The sequence below is a fragment of the Vicugna pacos genome, chromosome 18 (assembly GCF_048564905.1).
Source record: "Vicugna pacos chromosome 18, VicPac4, whole genome shotgun sequence".
In the NCBI taxonomy this organism is placed as follows: domain Eukaryota; kingdom Metazoa; phylum Chordata; class Mammalia; order Artiodactyla; family Camelidae; genus Vicugna; species Vicugna pacos.
In genome coordinates, this window is record NC_133004.1 from 33742481 (window position 1) to 33749199 (window position 6719).

A 6719-nucleotide genomic window follows, 5' to 3' on the forward strand; every position below is an offset into this window, starting at 1 on the left:
TTGACAGCTGTTTCTAGGGAGCCAGCCCTCCTTGGGGGAGCTGGGGCCAATGCTCGTCTCCTGACCTTTGTCAAGGCAGTAAACATGACTCTGCCCTTAGCCGAGTCTAATTCTAATTAGACTCATTCTCACAACAGCCCTGCTAAGTGGCCACCGCTGGCTAATAATAGTATCTGAATTCACTTACGGGGAAGCTGAGGCTAAGAGAGATCATCCCAATTGCCCGAGTTTGGACAGATGAGAAAAGAATGGAGCTGGGATTCAAACCTGGCTCTGTCTGGCTCCAAAGATTTTCTCTTTTCCTGTCCCGAAGGCCTCAGAGGAGTGGCCCGCAGCAGGCACGGGGGATGTGGGGGGAGAGGGCGGCTGTTGTTTAGCTGCGATAATATCAAGGGAACATAGGAAATCACTGACATGTTTGTTGATAAAAATGGCAACTGCATGGAGGCCATCGAAAGAAGAGAAAGTCACGGCTTAATTGGACACCTGTTCCGGATGTGATAGGAAGGAGGGAAGGTGAGGGAAGGGTCCTGGGGGAGGTGACACGGACTCAAGCAGAGACAGCGTCTTCCAGTCCGAGGGCAGCACAGGTGGGGCTAGAAGAGTGGGCAGAAGCTTGCGCATATGCACTTTGTAAGCCAGAGGGACGAGTTTCACTTTTATTCAAAGTGCAATAAGATGTCATCTAAGGGTGACTAGTGAGACAATGGCCCTTATGTCCTTGGGAGTGTTGCAACACATGCCACCTTTAAGTGGTTCTACACAATTTCCTCTTCTGATTGCAAAACCTGTTAAAAATGCTTTTGCCTTCCTTAAGTCGAAAGACCTCAAGATCTCCAGAAGCCCTTAACTGTCCCAGGAAAGGCGAGGGCCTCTGTTACCTGGAGGCAATTGTCCTTGGATGGGCAATTAAGGCTCAGAGTCCACATCAGCCTCTTTGCATTGGAAAGTTGTGCTGAATTCAGCAGATAGGAGATTTATGATGTTAGAAAGTCAATCCTGTCTAGTGACAAATTACCCTAGCATGACCACGGGGTTACTAATAAACAAGGCCAGAAACCTCGGGTAAGAAGCCAAACTCAGTAGAGCTTTTACTTTTTGGGGTCCCTTGGTTCAGAATAAACCAAATCTCTGCCGTCTCCACCGTCCTTTTCTTACTTAGCAATAGGTTATTCTCTGGGCCACCATGGAAGATTGTTCTAGTTACGACCCCTGATGAATTGTGTCTCCACATCCCACTCCCTTGCAAGCTGACCCTACTGCTCCTCCCATCAAGTGGCGGGGACTACCTCCCTATCTTCTGGAATCTAGGCTGCTCTTGCGGCTTGCTTTGCTCAATAGGACATGGTAGAAGGGATGTTGTGCAAGTTCCAGAGCCCAGACCGTCGGGAGTGCTGCAGCTTCTGCTCTCACCCTCTCAGACTCCTGAGAGCACTATACTGAGAGCCAGCCAGACTATTGGAAAATGAGCAGCCACATGGAGGAGACAACTGAAACCCCCAGCTGACCAGTAGCACAACCGCATGCATGAGGTCATCTTGGACCTTCCAGCCCAGTCCAGCCATCCAACGACTGTGTCCACAGGCAAGTTCAACAGAAGAACTGCCCAGATGGTCACCACCCAGAACTGTGAGAAATAATAAATTGTTGCTATTTCAGTCCGCTGAGTTTTGGAGTGGTTTGTCATGCTGCAATGGATAACTAATACAACCAGCTAGTGAAAGAACATTTCCCAGTTTCCTTTGTAGCTGGATTCTGCCTAAGGGGATGCGAGTAGAGCGAGTGAACAACTTTGGAGTCAGGTCCTTTGAAAGAAGGAGCGCCCTCCCTTTCTCCTTGCCGTCTTTCTACCAGCTGGAGCATGAACGTTGTGGTGCACTGTTTTGGACTTTGCAGATGAGGACAACACCCAAGAATACCAGAGGGGACAGAAGGAACCTAGGTTCCAACCCTGTAGAACCACCATATTAGCCCTGGACTCCATATTTTTCATGCTCTTAAAGGAGAGAGAAATGTCCATTGGTCTTGTTTAAGACACTGGTATTCTTTTTTTTTTTTCAATTACAGCTGTTCTTTTATTTTAGTGTTATAAATACTATCTTGATACTGGTAGAGTCTACCAACCAGCTACAAGGAGCTATTTTTTTGAGGTTTTTTTTTTTTTAAATAATTGAAGTAGAGTTGATTTACAATATTTTAAGACACTGGTATTCTGGGCCTCCGATAAGGCAGCTGCCCCTGTATTGTAATTGATACAACTGTAATCTTGCCAAAGATTCTGTTTTCTACTTGGTCCCCCAAAACTAAACTTGTGGTAAAGCCCGAAGGCTTCCTGATGGGGTTGCTACCCCAACTCTAGCATTTCGGCCTAGTCTTCCTTTCTTATCATGGCTCATGGTGTGGCTGGGACCCAAAGTGGAGGGGCCCAAGTGGTGTCCTCTATCCATCCTTGGGATGGTCATGGGCTTCAGTCATGCTTTGCAGGACCTTCCTGATTAGCCCACTTGGTCTGGTGTCCAAGTATTTATCCTCACCCTCTGAGGGCACCACGGCGAGGGACCTACCTCTTGATCCCTTTCTTCCTGGTGGCAAAATGACCTACTAGAGAAATAAACTGACCAGTTTCCCCTGTAGATGCATGAGAAAGGTACTAAGAAAGTATTTCCCCTCCCTCCTTCTTGAGGGATGACCCAGAGATGTGTGCCCCGGTGGTGTGGATTTCCCTTCCCCAGGGAGCGCTCAGGCTTTTTTTTCTTTTTTTTTTTTTCTTTACCCTTGGCTCTTAACCACTTACAGTTTAGGAAAGAGATTTCTCACTGGCAACCCTTGGGCCAAATCCAATCCTCAGGTTTTGTTTTACCCCCATGGTTTCCTTTGTTTATTTGTTTTTGATGAGTTGCTCACATTTAAAAATGGAGAGATTTCCGGGGGAAATCCAGACTTGTGGCTTCTCTATAAAAATGGGAGTGTTTGGTGACATGAGGTGACAGCTCAGCAGAGTCACCCTGTTGGGCAGGACACGGCTGCCCAGCTCACTGCATGCAGCTGTCCTGTCTCTGAGGCTAAAGCCCGTGTATGTGAGGTGACCTTGGTGGCCCTGTGTGCACTGGCCCCTGCCTACCTCTGCAGCTCACCTCCACTGCCCTTCCCTCTCAACCTTATATTTCTCAAATGCACCATATTTAGGGTGACCAACCAGGACCTTTTTGAAAGTGAAAGAGGGTGTAATTAGTAATTACACCAGGATGTGGGCCTAAATATGACCTGTTGGGGACAGATCAGGAGGTACCTGTGTTCCCCCTGCACTTGCTCTCACATCCCAGTCTTTGCCCAGGCGGCACCGCCTGATCAGACTCACTTCCTCTCCTCCTTCACCCGACTCTTGTCTCAGTTTGAGGGTCACTTCCTCCAGGTCCTCCTCACGCCCTGGCTGAGAAGCTCTCTACCCCTCATGTGCTCTCACAGTAACCTGTGCTTCTTCCTCTGGACACTGTAACTTCCTGGAGGGCAGGAACCCCTAGGACAGTATCTGAAACATGGAACAAACAACTGCTGAATATACGTGTTGAGTAAATGAACGAATAGGCTTGGGTTACCCACCTTCCTGTTATGCTGTGCTCTCTACCAGAAGACAGAGCTCGCAAAACATCTGTTTCCCTACATCCTGACCCATTTCTTCAGGACTGTACAGTATCTGACTCTTTGTGACTACTTCACATTTTCTAAATCCTAAGAGACTAATTATAGAAGTGGACGACAGGTATACACACAGAACTCTGACCCTCAATCTGCAGCAACCAGCTCAAAATACCAGCATCATCTAGAGGGACCAGCCCAGGAAGCCAGCCTGCTGCCTGTAAATCAGACTTGTAGGAAGTCAGACCACTTTCTCTAGCAACAGGTCCAGGAAGCTAAACAATAACCCATATAATAATTGGCTCAAAATGGTCAAGTCTTGATTAATGACTGACAGCTTCCATAAGTTTTGTCCCTGCTTCCAACTTAGGACCAACCAGAGAGAGCCAAGTACGCTCCCCCAGCCGATCACAGGATGTCCGGCTCCCAGGATACGTGCCCCTCCTCCAGTTTCTAGAGCTGACAGCCTCCAGAGCTGACAGCCTCCAATCAGGGCACAGCTGAAGCCGTCCCTTTTCTCCAAAGTCCAGCTTTCCCCTCCTCTGCCTGACATCCAGTCCCCAAAACATAAGTGAAGGTGGCTGGCTCTCTCGCTGGAGCAAGATCTAGCCCAATTTCCGAAGAAGACATACAGATGGCCTACTGGCGTATGAAAAGACATTCAACATCACTAGTAATCAGAAAATGCAAATCAAACCACAATGAGATATCACCTCACACCACTCTAGATGGTTATCATCAAAAAGACAGCAAATAACAAGTGCTGGCCAGGATGTGGAGAACAGGGAACCCCCATGCGCTGTTAGTGGGAATGTAAATTGGTAAAGCCGTTGTGGAAAACAGTATGGAAGTCCCCCTAAAATTAAAAATAGAACTACTAGATGACCCAGCAATTTCACTTCTGGGTATTTATCTGAAGAAAGCAAAAACACTAATTCAAAAAGATGTATGTACCCCTATGTTCACTGTAGCATAATTTACAATAGCGAAGATATGGAAACAATCTAAGTGTCCATCAACAGAAAAATGGATTAAAAAAAGGTATCTATACACAGTGGAATATTACTCAGCAATAAAACAAATAGTGAAATCTTGCCATTTGTGACAACATGGATGGACCTAGAGGGTATCATGGTAAGTGAAATAAGTCAGACAAAGACACATCCTTTATGATTTCACTTATATGTGGAATCTAAAAACAAAACAAATGAACAAATAGAACTAAACAGAAACAGAGTCATAGATACAGAGAACAGATGATTGCTAGAGAGGTAGAGGGTAGAGGAAGGTGACAAACAAGTGAGGGAGATTAAGAGGTATAAACTTCTAGTTGCAAAATAAATGAGTTATAGAAGTAAAATGTACAATGTGGGGAATATAGTCAATAACCATGTAATATCATTGTATGGTGACAGGTGACAACTAGACTTCTTACGGTGATCATTTTGAAATGTATAGAAATATCAAATCATTATGTTGTGTACCAGGATCTAACATAATGTTATAAATTAATTAGACTTCAAAAACAAACAAACTCATAGAAAAAGAGATAAGATTTGTGGCGACCAAGGGCAAGAGGTGGAGGAGGGGGAATTAGATGAGGCAGTCCAAATGTACAACCCTCCAGTTATGAGGTATATGAGTCCTAAGGATGTAATGCACAACAGGATAAAGATAATTAACACTGTTGTATGTTATGCATGAAAGTTGTTAAGAGAGTAAGTCCTAAGAGTTCCCATCATAAGGAGAAAACAGTTTTGTTTTTTTTTTCCTATTTCTTGTGCCTAGATGAGATGATGGATGTTCATTAACCCTATTTTGGTCGTTTCGCGATATATGTAAATCAAATCATTATGTTGTACACTTTAAGCTTACACTATGCTCTATATCAATTATATCACAATAAAACTAGAAAAAATAAAGTTCACAGTGATATAAATCTTAGTATTATCACAGCTCCTTTGTTCTGCCATCAAGGTGTTACTACTCTCTGCCTGCTTCTCCCTTCCAGGACCCAAGCTTACCAACCATTGGCTAAAATCCTCCAGTGCTTCCAAACCATGCATTACACCAGAATTCCACAGACAGGAATCCAGGACTGTAGGGAGGACTGGATGCTTTTGGAGAAGAGCATCTTCCTGACTACCTATGCCTGCATATGTTTCTACACTACAGAATTCAAGTAAATTCTGTTTTGAGAAAATTTGAGGGCAAGATAGATAGGAAATTGATCTTCAAAGATAGAGAAGTGAGATGGATTGCTTGTAGCAAGAGGAAGGGCAGAAACTTTAGAGAAAATCCAGGGGTCCTGTGGGTGCATATGGGGTGGAAATGCACAAGAAATCTGAGGGTTTCTGCCCAGTAGATATCTGTTCTCTTCTTACCAAGGAAGAGACACAGGAGACAGACCCCAACTTATTCAGTTCCACTTAGCTCAGGCAAAGCAGACCTAAATTAAAGCAGCTTTTGTCCTGGTTTCTCCATCACCCCGTTCCCACTCTTAGTATATGGCTGATCAGATGCAGTCCCTTCCTCTCCACCATCCTTCTGGAATGTTCTTCAGTCAGCACCTCTGGGCTCAGGGATAAAGCAGAGACTTACTGAGTCAGGAATGCCGGTGGTGGGAAAGGCTGGTTGCTCTCCAAATCTCCTCAGACCTTCCCTCTGCCCCTGACCTCTTGCCACAGGCTTGTCCAGGGGTCCAAACACCCTAGGGTGCCAGTGGACAAAGCTGGATGTGACTGACTCATGATCTCACTGAGCTGAGGAGAGAAGTAACTTGGATACCCAAGTTACTTGAGTGTTACTTCCTTGTTTATATCATCTCCCTCAATTGCTATCCTTTTTTCTGAAAATGTCAAAGTCATGATTCCCTGAAATGAGGCTGTGAGTTTCAGACACCCTCAGGTCTTGCTGGAGCCTCACTGCCTTCATCTGTAAAATGGGCAGGTTGAATTAAGGACACGTTCTATTCTATACTTTAATGAGCCAAGTTATCCTTGCTAAGGGTGAAGTGTCTTACCTGGGTCTTTGGCTGAAGCAACGTGGAAGCATATTGGGCGGCTTGAGAGAAGAGATGGAAT